The sequence below is a fragment of the Triticum urartu genome, chromosome 5 (genome assembly GCF_003073215.2).
Source record: "Triticum urartu cultivar G1812 chromosome 5, Tu2.1, whole genome shotgun sequence".
NCBI lineage: Eukaryota > Viridiplantae > Streptophyta > Magnoliopsida > Poales > Poaceae > Triticum > Triticum urartu.
In genome coordinates this window covers 541,305,016-541,321,995 of record NC_053026.1, presented here as the reverse complement: position 1 = coordinate 541,321,995, position 16,980 = coordinate 541,305,016, and positions in this window count along the sequence as shown.

Here is a 16,980-nt window from a genome sequence, read left to right as displayed (position 1 = left end):
GACATGGATACTGCGGATTCATGTCTGCTCTGGAGTGACCAACAGGAATGCATAGAAACCTCTTCACACAGGAAGATTTTTGGGTTGGATCGGAGTGCGGGGCATGGGGAACAACAAGGAGTTGGTGGACAGATGCTGCTACTTCTTGAGCTTGCATTGATTTTTCCCTTGAAGAGGAAATGATGATGCAGCAAAGTAGAGATAAGTATTTCCCCCAGTTAGAGAACCAAGGTATCAATCGAGTAGGAGACAACGCACAAATCACCAATACCTGCACAAACAATCAAACACTTGCACCCAACGCGATAAAGGGGCTGTCAATCCCTTCATCACTTGCAAAAGTGAGATCGGATAGAGCTAGATAAAACTAAACAAAAGAGAAAGTAAATATTTTTGGAGTTTTTGGTTTATAGATCGGAAAGTAAAATATTGCAAAATAGTAGATCGAAAACTTATATGATGGAAAATAGACCCGGGGGCCATAGGTTTCACTAGAAGCTTCTCTCATGAAAGTAAATAATATGGTGGGTGAACAAATTACTAAAATATAGGTATCACGTCAGTGTCAAGTAGACCGACACCCGCCTGCATCTACTACTATTACTCCACACATCAACCGACTCCTGCCTGCATCTAGAGTATTAAGTTCATGAAGAACTGAGTAACGCTTTAAGTAAGATGACATGATGTAGAGGAATAAACTCAAGCAATATGATGTAAACCCCATCTTTTTATCCTCGATGGCAACAATACAATACGTGACTAGCTACCCCTACTGTCATAGGGTGAGGACACCGCAAGATTGAATCCAAAGCTAAGCACTTCTCCCATTGCAAGAAAAACCAATCTAGTTGGCCAAATTAAACCGGTAGTTCAAAGAGAATTACAAAGATATAAAATCATGCATAAAATAATTCAAAGAAGATTCAAATAATATTCATAGATAAGCTGATCATAAATCCACAAATCACTGGATCTCGACAAACACACCGCAAAAGAAGATTACATCGGATAGGTCTCCAAGAACATCGAGGAGAACATGGTATTGAGAATCAAAGAGAAAGATGAAGCCATCTAGCTACTAGCTATGGACCCATAGGTCTATGATAAACTACTCACGCTTCATCGAAAGGGCAATAGAGTTGATGTAGAAGCCCTCCGTGATCGAAACCCCCTCCGGTGGGATGCCGGAAAAGGCCCCTAGATGGGATCTCGCGGGAACAGAAGGTTGCGAAGGTGGAAAAGTGTTTTCGTGGATGCTTCCGAAGGTTCGGGAATATATGTGAATATATAGGAGGACGATCTAGGTCAGGGGGTCACCGAGGGGCCCACAAGGTAGGGGGCGCACCCTATGTCGATGTCAAAACCGGCCGATCTCAGGTAGGGGGTACTGAACTATGTGTCTGAGGATCAAAGGTAACAAGGGACAGGGGGAACACGATGTTTACCCAGGTTCGGGCCCTCTTAATGGAGGTAAAACCCTACATCCTGCTTGATTGAATTTGATATTTATAGGGGTTACAAGAGTTGATCTACCTCGAGATTGTAATGGCTAAACCCTAGCTGTCTAGTCTCTATGAAGTCTGATAGCCTCTACAGACTAAACCCTCTGGTTTATATACACACCGGAGGGGCCTAGGGTTGTACATAGTTGGTTTGTAGAGGAAGGAAATTACATATCCGGACACCAATCTTGCCATCCATGCATAAGAGAGTCCTACCCGGACACGGGGGGAGGTCTTCTGCCTTGTATCCTCACGGCCCATCAGTCCGGCCCATATCACATAGCCCGAACACCCGAGGACCCCCTAATCCTGGACTCCCTCAGTAGCCCCTGAACTAGCATTCAAACGACAGTGCAGTATTCGGCTTACGTCTTCGAGTTTTGCAAGGTTGGTTCTTCACTGTGTACTGGGCGGGTAATAGTTCGGCCCCGGTTTCTTCGTTCTGCTTTTATGACTCCTTCCTTGTCGCCTTGATTTCCATGCGCTGGCGAATGCGGACAGTCCACAATCTTTTATTAAAAAAGAAAACACCCGGCCACGCAGGGACGACGCCTATATAAAGATACTGAACCCTCAAAGTGCCATCCACATCGCGCAGAAGAAACACCAAGATCAACCACGAAAAAGCTTCCAAACATGGACAGTACCCCAAGCTCTTCTCCGCGCCCCCATGGCCCTTAAGAGGGAGATTGGCAGAGCTGCTCAGTGCCTCATCTTCAGTTGAGTCGGCTCCAGACGAAGGGATATCTTCCCCTCGCAGATCTAGTCTCGATTTGAGTGGGGTTGCCCTCAATTGGCAATGACGTGCTGGCTGAAAATTTCCCCAACCCCAATAGGGAGGAGAGAGTGTGCCTCGTTCCATTCCTTTTGTGGGGCTTAGGATTTCCAATCCATCCGTTTCTCAGGGGCCTATTGGAGTTTTACGGCATCCAGCTGCACAACCTCACCCCAGGTTCAATTCTGCACATCTGAGGTTTCGTTGCCCTCTGTGAGCTGTTCTTGGGCATTGAGTCCCATTTCGAACTATGGAAACAGTTCTTTTGCCTTGTCCCCCGCCATTGAGGAGGTTCCATATTTGAAGTGGGCGGTGCTGAAGTATGGCGTATAGTCGGATCCGGATACCCCGTTGGAACTCCCAAAGAGACATATCCACAGTGGTCTTCGGAGTGGTTTTATATGGATGACGTCCCACTGCCGGACCCAGTTCAGCGTGGCCTAACCCGAATTTTCCAGCGCTCCCTTAAATAAGCGCCTCAACTGGCGTCCCCAAAGTCCCAAGGAGGAGGACAGTGCGGAAATAAAAAGGCTGGTCAGCAAGGTCAGATTATTAGCCCATACCGAGCTCTCGATAATTGAGGTTATGGCCATTGCAATAAAAAGATGCATCCAGCCTCTCCAGTCCAGAGTAACTCCCTTATGGTGCTACAACGGAGAAGACGACACGTCTCAATGGAGATGTAAGGGTCCGGATACCCCAACGAACTGGCCATGATCCTGATCGATCTGTATAAGGGCGAAAAGGAAGATTTCCTCCGCTTAAACTGTCGGGAAGGTTACTCCATGTACAACCCCATTGAATGGGTAAGATTTCAATTACCTATGTCGCTTTATTGCTATCACGGCATGCTAATCCAGTTGTTTTTTGTTCTTACAAAACAGTCATGGAGGAAGATGATCGAGGACGTTCACTGTCCTGCCCCACAGCCAGAGGATCACAATCGTGATGAAGACCCTGGCTTCTGCGAGGATCCGGGTATATACATAGAGTTTGATGATGGGGTATTTTATCAAGAGAGCCTTGACAGCTCGGAAGTGGCTATTACAGCCGACTACCCCGCCCCTATCCTTCCTCCATCGTAAGTATTTGAAGATCTTCCTCAAAAATAAGTCCCTACTTGCACCTTTGTCCATTATACTAATCCGTACTTTATAGGATCGGCGCTCGGCAAGCCGCACCCCCTCAAGGGAGGCCCCTGCACAGGGTAATCATTCAAAGCGAAAGGGGACCGGGAGCATCGTAGAGACCTCACGGTCTTCAAAGGGGTATGTTTTCTTAATACATGCCTGAGCATGAGTTCGGATTGTTAAATGTCCCCTTTTTATCCTTGATCCAGGAGAAGCATGCGGCAGACTGTGGGAAAACACCCTGCTAGCCGAATGTCAGCCATTCCAGCACCAGACTCGTCAACTAGGACGAGAGCTGATGCAATGCCAGTTTCGCCGCCTCATGAGGATTCAGATGACGTATCTGTCATAAATTCCAAGGTGGAGAGCGTGATGAACCACCATCGGCTGAAAGAGGCCATGCGCGCTCCGGCCTTATCCGAGCAGGAATTTGCTGCACTCAATTTGGTGGATGCATATATCCGAGCCACTCGAGATGGACTTGTCGGAGTTACCCAACTGTTCTCAAAGGATATACATGTGAGAGTTCATGCAATTTTGATAGACATATACAAGTAGCACCAGAGTCTTGAAGTGGTGAAACCAACTGATTTAAGGATCTCTATTCCTGTAGGTTCTCAAAGTGAAGAACATTGCGCTATCCCAGGAGCTATAAATAAACCAGACGCAGCTTAATACAGTGCCAAACTGGCAAAAATGAAGAGGGCCGCAATGAGCACTTCTGAGAAGAAAAAACATGAGGAGGAAAAAGACAAACAATCCAAAGAGATAGATAGCTTAAAGGCTCAGTTATCGGCCGCCCAAAAAGAAAATGAAAAGCTGAAGGGCGGCATGTTTGGTATGACATTTTAAAACCACCATAGAGACTCATGCCTAGTTCGCAATTCGAAATGTCATAAGTCTGTTGCTGCAGGTCTACTAATTGGTCGACTGGAAGAGGAAGTATCCAGATTTCAAGGCGACGTGCTGAAGGAGTTGTCCAAGGTATATGCACGGGCTCGGAAATCCATGAAGAGTATGGTCAAGGCTTTATGGCCATCCGATACCCCTCCAGAAAGTATGGAAGGCTTGGCAAGCCTATTCAAAGGTGCCCGACGTCGTTTTGAGCTATGGAAGACGTTCGCCTGCTGTGAAGGCGCGCGAGAAGCTTGCGCGATGGTGAAAACACGCTTCACCAAGATAGATCCGAATCATATGGCCCGAGTGGGACCACAGGGACCAGACGGGAAAGAAATTTCGTTGAACTTGGTGTATGACCAAGTAATGATAGCTGCGAAATATTCGCAAGAAGACTGTAGGTTAGACAGTCCGATAGATGGAATAGATAATGAGTAGGTATTTGATTCAATGTATTAATGTACTTTGTGATCAACCTGTATCTTCAGCCGAACATGTGAAAAATTTGTCATCGCAAGCTTTCGGCTTTAACCTCCAAACCAAAATGGTAGAGTGTTTCCGGATACTATTGTGGAATGGAAGAAGCATTCATTATGTCCGGAAAATAGGCAACCCAGTCATTGTGCTCGAACAGACAAATTTTTTTAGTTTGGGAGTTATGTTATATTACATATGTAAAAAAACATCTTCCAAGGAGAATAGTTACGTTAAGGTTTCCTTTCCTTGGGTTGGCATGCTGCAATTGTGCATGCCTGGGGTTTGGTCCGTATTACGGAAAAAACTATTCCGCATTGTTTTAAGAGTTACAAGAATGTAACAATCTGTTGTTTGATTGCCGACCAATTATTCTCTTAAGAATGCTAGCTTTCAGCTTCACCCGTCTGAGGTACAGGTCCGGATTACCCGGTTGTAACAATCACATAGGTGCTCCCTTTACGCCCTAGCCTAACAATCGGGAACGTAGGGCATAAACACAGGAGCGAGGCAACCCGGCTAGGCAAAAACTTAAGTCATTGAGGTGCATATAATGGCAAAAGAGTGTATATAAACAAAGGATGTATAAATTGTGAGCTCTAGGCTCTGAATAATAATAAGCTTCGGTTAAAGAAGCCCCCAGTCATGGTGGGGTGTATACATTTTAAGATGTGTACCCCTTAAGAGTTCGGCCTATCTGAACATATCCTGGGAAACGTATAAAAACAGGAAAAAAGTAAATGAAGAGAAAAAAGAAAAAAGGGCAAAAAAGAAGCATGACCGAACTTATGCGTAGAATCTTCGGAGCCGAGCAGCGTTCCATGGATTTGGCTCTAGGCGATTATACGATGCATTACGAAGGTGATAGGCTTCTCCTGTGAGAACTTCATCTATAATGAAGGGGCCCTCCCATTTTGGTTTGAGCTTGTCCTTTTTCTTCTCTGGGAGTCGTAAAATGAGTTCACCGACATTATATGTCTTGGCCCGCACTTCTCTGCTTTGGTATCTCCGAGCCTGTTGTTGATAAAATGCAGAACTGGCTCTTGCAATTTCACGCTCCTCCTTCAGGCCGTCTAGATCGTCCTGCCGATCGAGCTCGGCTTCTCTCTCTCTTCATACATGTGCACTCGAGGTGAGTCATGGATAATGTCGCAGGACAACATAGCCTCTGTGCCATACACCATGAAAAAGGCTGTGTATCCGGTCATGCGATTGGGCATAGTCCGCAATCCCCAAAGTACGGAATCGAGTTCCTCGACCCAGTGTTTGTCTGACTTCCGTAGGGATCGCACTAGTCTGGGTTTGATGCCGCTCATTATTAGGCCATTAGCCTGTTCGACCTGACCATTTTTTTGAGGGTGGTATACGGAGGCATAATCGAGCTTTATGCCCAAGTTAGCGCACCAAGTTTTCACCTCATTGGCTATGAAATTGGAGCCATTATCAGTGATGATGCTATGCGGGACACCATAACGGCGTACGACATCGGGTACGAAATCAATCACTGGCCCGGCCTCAGCCATTTTTACTGGTTTGGCCTCTATCCACTTAGTGAATTTATCCACCATAACCAGCAAATATTTCTTCTTGTGGCTTCCCCCTTTAAGGGGTCCGACCATATCTAGCCCACAGACCGCAAAGGGCCAAGTGATGGGGATTGTTCTTAAGGCAGTGGGCGGCATATGTCTCTGAGTGGCGAAAAGCTGATATCCCACACAGCGCTGTACAAGGGCCTATGCGTCTGTTCGGGCTGTTGGCCAAAAGAAACCTGTACGGAAGGCCTTGCTTATGAGGGACCGAGTTGTGGCGTGATGGCCACCAAATCTGGCATGTATTTCAGCCAGGAGCTGCCGTCCCTCCTCTTCGGAGATGCATCTTTGGAGGACTCCAGTAGTACTTTTCTTGTAGAGTTCGCCTTCGTAAACTTTGAAGGCTTTAGAATGTCGAACTATGCGACGGGCCTCATTCTGATCATCAGGGAGCTCCTGCCTATTAAGGTAGGCCAGGAAAGGTTCGGTCCATGGAGCAATGACGGCCATGATTACATGGAAGATGTCATTTCGGTGCCTGAGCCCCCGATGATATCGGAACTGCGTTTGGCCGCTGGAGGTATGATCGGATCCGGACTAATATTTCCGTTCTCGTCCTGCCATACCATGGACGTCCTAAAGAGCCTTTCCACAAAGGTGTTAGGAGGGACGGGATCGCGCTTAGCGCCATCCGAGCAAGGATGTCCGTTGCCTAATTACTGTCCCGAGCGATGCGATGGAACTCGAGCCCCTCAAACCAAGCTGAGATTTTGAGTACGGCGTTTCGGTATGCCGCCATTTTTGGGTCTTTTTAAATCGAATTCTCCGTTTATTTGGGATATTGCGAGGTCCGAATCCCCACGGAACTCTAGGCGTTGTTTGCCCATAGAGACAACCATTCGGAGACCATGTAGTAATGCCTCGTATTCGACTGCATTGTTGGAATCCGTATACATGATTTGTAACACGTAGCGGACTGTGTCTCCTGTAGGGGATGTCAAGATGACACCAGCCCCCAGTCTAGCTAACATTTTGGAGCCGTCAAAGTACATAGTCCAGTTGAAGTATGTGCTATACTCTTTAGGGAGCTCGGCTTCTGTCCATTCGGCGACAAAGTTGGCCAACACCTGAGATTTAATAGCTCGACATGGCTTTTATGTTATTTCAAATGGTAAGAGCTCGATGGCCCATTTGGCTATGCGGCCGGTGGCATCCTGAATATTTATATGTCATTGAGTGGTACTTCAGATGCCACCGTGATCGAACACTCTTGAAAGTAGTGTCGTAACTTCTGGGATGCCATAAAGACCGCATAAGCTATCTTCTGAAAGTGAGGGTATCGGGATTTGCATGGTTTAAGGATCGCTGATACGTAGTACACCGGTTTCTGGACGGGGAATTTATGTCCCTCTTCCTCTCGTTCAATGACGAGTACGGTGCTCACTACCTGGTGAGTCACAGATATATATAGCAGCATAGGCTCGCCAACACTTGGTGCGACTAGGATTAGGTTACCTGCTAATAAAGTTTTTATTTCTTCCAATCCAGCTATAGCCGCGTCCATCCATTCGAAGTGGTCAGTGCGTCGGAGCAGTCTATAAAGTGGTAGCGCTTTTTCTCCCAATCTGTAGATGAAGCGACTTAAGGCTGCCACCCACCCAACTAGTTTTTGGACCTGTTTTAGCTCTGTTGGCATTGCCAATTGTGACACGGCTCGGATTTTGGCTGGGTTCGCTTCGATTCCTCAAACAGTGAACCCGAGCAGTTTCTCGGCTGGAACGTCGAAGACAAATTTTTCCGGATTGAGGTGTATGTCATATGTTCGGAGGTTGTCGAATGTGAGGCGTAGGTCGACGACCAGTGATTTGATGTGTTTAGTTTTGATGACCATGCCGTCCACATATGCCTCCACTGTTTTGCCGATTTGTTTTTCCAGACATGTTTGAATCATGCGCTGGTAAGTGGCGCCAGCGTTTTTGAGCCCGAAGGGCATAGTGTTAAAGCAAAAAGGCCCATACGGGGTAATGAATGCCGTTGAGGCCTTGTCGGACTCCTTCATCTTAATCTGATGGTATTCGGAGCAGGCGTTGAGGAAACACAATGAATCGTGTCCTACAGTTGCGTCAATGATTTGGTCAATGCGGGGCAGCGGGGAGGGGTCCATAGGGCAAGCCTTATTGAGGTCTTTGAAATCAACAGAAAGGCGCCAGGATTTATACTTCTTCGGCACCATGACCAGGTTTGCTAGCCAGTCTGGGTGCTTGATCTCTCTGATGAACCCGGCCTCAAGTAGTTTGGCTAGCTCCTCCCCCATAGCTTGTCGTTTGGGTTCGGAAAATTGCTGCAGCGTTTGCTTGACTGGTTTGAACCCCTTTATTATATTGAGGCTATGCTCGGCCAGTCTGTGTGGGATTCCAGGCATGTCCGAAGGGTGCATGGCAAAGATGTCCCAATTTTCACACAAGAACGCTCATAAGGAGGCGGCGGCCGTCGGATCCAGTTGTGCTCCAATGGATGTTGTTTTGTTTGGATCCGTCGGGTGCACTTGAAATTTGACTATTTCATCTGCTAGTTTGAAAGAGGTGGATTTGGGCCTCTTGTTGACGATTACATCGTCTTTGTCCATTGTGGAACGCAGAGTGGTTAACTCTTCGGCCGCAAGGCCTCGGATAGTGCCTCGAGGGCGAAGGATGTGGTTTTGTTTTCGGCACGGAGTGCTATATCCGGATTGCTCATGATAGTGATTACTCTGTTGGGCCCTGGAATTTTGAGCTTCATGTACCTGTAATGGGGTATGGCTTGGAAGCGGGCGAAGGCGTCCCGCCCCAAAAGGGCGTTATATCCGCTATTGAAAGGGGCCACGTGGAAGAGCAACTCTTCAGACCTGTAGTTATCAGGCGTGCCAAATACTACATTGAGTTTAATTTTCCCCAAGCATCATGCTTCTCGACTAGGGATAATACCTCGAAAGGTGGTACTGCTTTGCTCGATGCAACTCTTGTCCATTTGCATTTTGTCGAGCATATCTTCATAGATGAGGTTAAGTCCACTACCACCATCCATGAGCACTTTGGTGAGTCAAAAGCCATCCACAATTGGGTTTAAGACCAGGGTGGTTGGTGCTCAGAATGATCGGCCCCTTAGCTCATCATCGGCGGCGAAAGTTATGGCCATATCGCTCAAAGGGTTCATTGCGGTTACTTGGTTGACTTTGACGAGGTCACGGAGCACCCGTTTGCGCCGATTATTTGAAGAGAAGGTCTCAAAGACCATATAGACGTTAAAATCATCGTCCTCTGAGGAATACCTCTCTGGAGTAGTACTGGTGAGCATAGCCTCACCGCTCTTAGCCACTTGCCGGAGTACCCAACATGCCAGAAGGCTATGCGTTGGTTCAGTGCTCAGCGTCGTATGTATTTGATAGGGCTTATTGAGCAGTTCGTCAAGGATGGTTCTATGTCTCATGAAGGGCTTGTTTTTCTTGTCAATTGGTTTGTGGTCGGATGCTTCATAAGGGTGCATCCATTTTGCCCGTATGGTGGGTTGCTTAAAGGCAGGGGATTCCCACTGGATGTCTAGGCTTTCCAAGCGCTTCCCATCGCGCAGTACTTCTAGACTATGTGTGCCAAATCTATAAAGTGTTGTATGCACTGGCGGTTGAGGGCATTGAAAATCCCCTCATCCGTACAGTTGCGGTAGAAAACTGAAACTGCGTCATCGTCGCAGCAATCTTTAATAATGTTTTTAACAAGAAGGAATCTGGCCCAAAAGTGATGGACCGTTTCCTGAGGTTGCTGTCATACATACATTAGGTCATCCCATATGTCTGGAGGGCCTGAATTGCTTGGGGAATATTGATAGTGGTGGGTGGGCGGGCTAAAATCTGAACCCTGACCCAAAACTAAATCCGGAGCTTGAAAAATCTCTGAGGTCGCTAGTTCAGGATTGGGAAGGTCCTGGTGACTTTCGGGTTTAATGTCTGATCCTATGTTCGGAGGACATGAAGTCTCTTCCCGAGGATGGGTATCCGGCTCGCAGGCCTTGGAAATCCGAACATAGCTGGTTTTTAACTTAGGGGATGAAGCGTTCTCGGCTTGTTCCTCAACAACCGCTACCAAGTGGGTGATCGGTGGGGAATTGATTTCCCTCTGATCGGGTTTAAACCCAATCCGATCATAGTATGTTGCGACCCCTGATACATCTCCAACGTATCTATAATTTTTGATTGCTCCATGCTGTTATATTATCAATCTTGGATGTTTTATAATCATTTTATATCACTTTTTGGTACTAACCTATTGACATAGGGCCAAGTGCCAGTTGTTATTTTCTGCATATTTTTTACAATGCAGGAAATCAATACCAAACGGAGTCCAAATGCAATGAAACTTTACGGAGATTTTTATGGACCAGAAGACACCCAATGGGCCAAGGCAGCGCCTGGAGGTGCTCCGAGGGGAGCACAACCCACCAGGGCACGCCCGGAGGCCCAGGCGTGCCCTGGTGGGCTGTGCCCACCTCGGGTGCCCCCAGACCGCCTCTTTGATCTACAAATACCCCAATATTCCAGAACCCTAGGGGAGTCGACGAAAATCAATTCCAGCCGCCGCAAAGTCCAGAACCACTAGATCCAATCTAGACACCATCATGGAGGGGTTCACCACTTCCATTGGTGCCTCTTTGATGATGCGTGAGTAGTTCTTTGTATACCTTCGGGTCCGTATTTAGTAGCAAGATGGCTTCCTCTCTCTTGTTTGATTCTCAATACAATGGTCTCTTGGAGATCCATATGATGTAACTCTTTTTGCGGTGTGTTTTTTGGGATCGGATGAAGTTTGAGTTTATGATTAGATCTATCTTTTTATATCCATGAAAGTTATTTGAGTTTCTTTGATCTCTTATATGCATGATTGCTTATAGCCTCATATTTCTTCTCCGATATTTGGCTTTTGTTTGGCCAACTTGATCTATTTATCTTGCAATGGGAAGAGGTGCTTTATAGTGGGTTCGATCTTACGGTGCTTGATCCCAGTGACAGAAGGGGAACCGACACGTATGTATCATTGCTACTGATGACCCACAAGTATAGGGGATCTATCGTAGTCCTTTCAATAAGTAAGAGTGTCGAACCCAACAAGGAGCAGAAGGAAATGATAAGCGGTTTTAAGCACGGTATTCTCTGCAAGCACTGAAATTATTGGTAACCGATAGTTTTGTAATAAGGTAATTGGTAACGAGCAACGAGTAAATAAAGTAAATAAGGTGCAGCAAGATGGCCCATTCCTTTTTGTAGCAAAGGACAAGCATGGACAAACACATGGGAATTATCGTCAAGCTAGTTTTCATCATGATCATATGATCCGCGTTCGGTACTTTGATAATTTGATATGTGGGTGGACCGGTGCTTGGGTACTATCCTTACTTGGACAAGAATCCCACTTATGATTAACCCCTATTGCAAGCATCCGCAACTACAACAGAAGTATTAAGGTAAACCTAACAATAGCATGAAACATATGGATCCAAATCAACCCCTTACGAAGCAACGCATAAACTAGGATTTAAGCTTCTGCCACTCTAGCAACCCATCATCTACTTATTACTTCCCAATGCCTCCCTCTAGGCCCAAACAATGGTGAAGTGTCATGTAGTCGACGTTCACATGACACCACTAGAGGGATGACAACATACATCTCATCAAAATATCGAACGAATACCAAATTCACATGACTACTAATAGCAAGACTTCTCCCATGTCCTCAGGAACAAACGTAACTACTCACAAAGCATATTCATGTCCATAATCAGAGGGGTATTAATATGTATAATGGATCTGAACATATGATCTTCCACCAAGTAAACCAACTAGCATCAACTACAAGGAGTAATCAACACTACTAGCAACCCACAGGTACCAATCTGAGGTTTGGATACAAAGATTGGATACAAGAGATGAACTAGGGTTTGAGATGAGATGGTGCTGGTGAAGATGTTGATGGAGATTGGCCCCCTCCCGATGAGAGGAGCGTTGGTGATGATGATGGCGATGATTTCCCCCTCCTGGAGGGAAGTGTCCCCGGCAGAACAGCTCCGCCAGAGCCCTAGATTGGTTCCGCCAAGGTTCCGCCTCGTGGCGGCGGAGTCTTGTCCCGAAAGCTTTCTTATGATTTTTTTCTTAAGGAAAGACTCCATATAGCAGAAGATGGGCATCGGAGGGCCACCAGGGGCCCTAGGCGCGCCCCCACCCTCGTGGCCAGGGTGTGGCCCCCCTCTGGTACTTCTTGCGCTCATTATTTTTTATATATTCTGGAAATAACTTTCGTGAAGTTTTAGGACTTTTGGAGATGTGCAGAATAGGTCTCTAATATTTGCTCCTTTTCCAGCCTAGAATTCCAGTTGCTGGCATTCGCCCTCTTTATGTAAACCTTGTAAAATAAGAGAGAATATGCATAAGTATTGTGACATAATGTGTAATAACAGCCCATAATGCAATAAATATCGATATAAAAGCATGATGCAAAATGGACGTATCAACTCCCCCAAGCTTAGACCTAGCTTGTCCTCAAGCGAAAGCCGAAATCGAAAAATATGTCCACATGTTTAGAGATAGAGGTGTCGATAAAATTAAAATATGGACATGAGTATATATATATATTGTCATATGATCTCTTATGTTAAAGTAACAATTCAATCACAATTTCAAGTATGAATCATAAACTTCATTGAAGACTAACAAACTATAATCTCAGTCATTGAAGCAATTGCAATTTATCATAACATAGGAAAGAGTCAATATAAGAGCTTTTCAGCAAGTCCACATACTCAATTATCATTTAGTCTTTCACAATTGCTAACACTCACGTAATATTTATGTGTATGGAGTTTTAGCCGGACACAGAGAAAGATAGGGGCTTATTTGCCTCCCAAATTTTTACCTCAAGGGTAATGTTAACAATAATAGTTCATGCAAACTCACATCCAATTAGCCATATATACCAGGATCTTTCCAACACATTGTGCTTGCCAAAGGATAAAATGTAAAAAGGAAAGGTGAATATCACCATGACTCTTGCATAAGGTAGAAGATAAAAGTAAAATATAGGCCCTTCGCAGAGGGAAGCAGAGGTTGTCATGCGCTTTCAGGGTTGGACGCACAAAATCTTAATGCGAAAGAACGTCACTTTATATTGCCACTTGTGATATGGACCTTTATTATGTAGTCCGTCGCTTTTATTTCTTCCACATCACAAGATCGTATAAAGCTTACTTTCTCCCACACTAATAATTTATACATATTTAGAGAGCAATTTTTATTGCTTGCACCAATGACAACTTACTTGAAGGATCTTACTCAATCCATAGGTAGATATGGTGGACTCTCATGGCAAAACTGGTTTTAAGGGTATTTGGAAGCACAAGTAGTATTTCTACTTGGTGCAAAGAATTGGCTAGCATGAGAGGGAAAGGCAAGCTCAACATGTTGGATGATCCATGAAAATATAATTTATCTCAGATGTAAGGAAACATAACCCATTACGTTGTCTTCCTTGTCCAACGTCAACTCTTTAGCATGTCATATTTTTATGAGTGCTCACAATCATAAAAGATGTCCAAGATAGTGTATTTATATGTGAATACCTCTATTTCTTTATTACTTCTTATTAATTGCAACGATGACCAAAACTATGTTTGTCAACTCTCAACAACTTTTATTCATCATACTCTTTATATGTGAGCTCATTACTCTCCATAAGATCCATATGATCTCTTTCTCCATAAGATCCATATGATCCATGTGAGGGGGGTAGGGCGCGCCTCCCACCCTCGTGTCCTTCCCGGACTATTCTTATTTTCCTATTTTTCTAAATATTCCAAAACGGAGAAAAATTGCCACTATAACTATTTTGGAGTCGGTTTACTTACCGTACCACGTACCTATTCCTTTTCAGAGTCTGTAACGTTCTGGAAAGTGTCCCTTATGTATTCCTCCGGGGTTACGGTTTCAATAATATTAGTTTCAACATTTATGGGATTACCTGAGATATAAAGTTTGATTCTTTGGCCGTTAACCACTGATACGTCTCCATCGTATCTACTTTTCCAAACACTTTTGCCCTTGTTTTGGACTCTAACTTGCATGATTTGAATGGAACTAACCCGGACTGACGCTGTTTTTAGCAGAATTGCCATGGTGTTATTTATGTGCGGAAACAAAAGTTCTCGGAATGACCTGAAACTTCACGGAACATCTATTTGGAAATAATAAAAAAAATCCTTGCAAAAGATGAACACCAGGGGCCCACAGCCTAGCCATGAGGGTGGGGGGCGCGCCTGCCGCCCTAGGGCACGCCCCCTACCTCGTGGCCCCCCTGGAGCTCCTCCGACCTTGACTCCAACTCTATATATTTGGTTTCGGAGATAAAAAAATTAGGGAGAAGGATTCATCGCGTTTTACGATACAGAGCCGCCACCAAGCCCTAAAACCTCTTGGGAGGTCTGATCTGGAGTCCGTTCGGGGCTCCGGAGAGGGGAATCCGTCGCCATCGTCATCATCAACCTTCCTCCATCACCAATTTCATGATGCTCACCACCATGCATGAGTAATTCCATCGTAGGCTTGCTGGACAGTGATGGGTTGGATGAGATTTATCATGTAATCGAGTTAGTTTTGTTAGGGTTTGATCCCTAGTATCCACTATGTTCTGAGATTGATGTTGCTATGACTTTGCTATGCTTAATGCTTGTCACTAGGGCCCGAGTGCCATGATTTCAGATCTGAACCTATTATGTTTTCATCAATATATGAGAGTTCTTGATCCTATCTTGCAAGTCTATATATAGTCACCTATTATGTGTTATGATCCGTTAACCCCGAAGTGACAATAATCGGGATACTTACCGGTGATGACCGTAGTTTGAGGAGTTCATGTATAGACTATGTTTTAATGCTTTGGTCCGGTACTCTATTAAAAGGAGGCCTTAATATCCCTTAGTTTCCGTTAGGACCCCGCTGCCACGGGAGGGTAGGACAAAAGATGTCATGTGAGTTCTTTTCCATAAGCACGTATGACTATATTCGGAATACATGCCTACATTACATTGATGAATTGGAGGTAGTTCTGTGTCACCCTAGGTTATGACTGTTACATGATGAACCGCATCCGGCATAATTCTCTATCACCGATCCATTGCCTACGAGCTTTCCATATATTGTTCTTCGCTTATTTACTTTCCCGTTGCTATTGCCATCATCACTACAAAATACCAAAAACATTACTTTTTCTATCATTACCTTTTGCTACCGTTACCATTACTATCATATTACTTTGCTACTAAATACCTAGCTGCAGATATTAAGTTTCCAGGTGTGGTTGAATTGACAACTCAGTTGCTAATACTTGAGAATATTCTTTTGCTCCCCTTGTGTCGAATCAATAAAATTGGGTTGAATACTCTACCCTCAAAAACTGTTGCGATCCCCTATACTTGTGGGTTATCAAGACTATTTTCTAGCGCCATTGCCGGGGAGCATAGCTCTGTTCTTTGAGTCACTTGGGATTTATATCTGCTTACCATTATGAAGAACTTCAGAGATCCAAAAACCAAGATTTATCCCTGAACTACGAGGGGAGGTATGGAACTGCCATCTAGCTCTGCACTTGATTCACCTTCTGTTTTGAGTAAGCTTGCGACACCTAAACCTGCTTCTGCTATTCATTCTGATATGTCGCATGTTATTGATGATGCCACTTCTGCTATGCACGATACTTATGATGAAACTACTTCTATGCTTGATACTACTGTGCCACTTGGTGAATTTCTTGATGAGCAACTTGCTAGGGTTAGAGAGAATCAAATTATTAAAACTGATATTATTGATGAAAGTGATGATGAAGACTCTCCCCCTAATGAAAATGAATCACCTGTTATTCCTGAGGGTTATGTTTTTAAAAAACAAGCTGCTTTAACTATTTTAGCTTGCAAAGATAGATACGAGCTCAAAAGGCTGTTAGCTAAATGGAAGCAACAATCTCTTAATGCTAGAATGAAACCTGACCCTGCTTTTGCTACTTCACCTATCTTTGTTACCGATAAGGATTATGAATGCTCTGTTGATCCTGATGTAATTACTTTGGTTGAATATGATCCTTTTCATGGCTATGAATCTGAAACTATTGTGGCACACCTTACTAAATTAAATGATATAGCCACCCTATTCACTAATGATGAGTGTCGGTGTCAAAACCGGCGGATCTCGGGTAGGGGGTCCCGAACTGTGCGTCTAGGCCGGATGGTAACAGGAGGCAGGGGACACGATGTTTTACCCAGGTTCGGGCCCTCTTGATGGAGGTAAACCCTACGTCCTGCTTGATTAATATTGATGATATGGGTAGTACAAGAGTAGATCTACCACGAGATCAGAGAGGCTAAACCCTAGAAGCTAGCCTATGGTATGATTGTTGTTCGTCCTACGGACTAAAACTCTCCGGTTTATATAGACATCGGAGAGGGCTAGGGTTACACAGAGTCGGTTACAATGGTAGGAGATCTACATATCTGTATCGCCAAGCTTGCCTTCCACGCCAAGGAAAGTCCCTTCCGGACACGAGACGGAGTCTTCAATCTTGTATCTTCATAGTCCAGGAGTCCGGCCGAAGGTATAGTCCAGC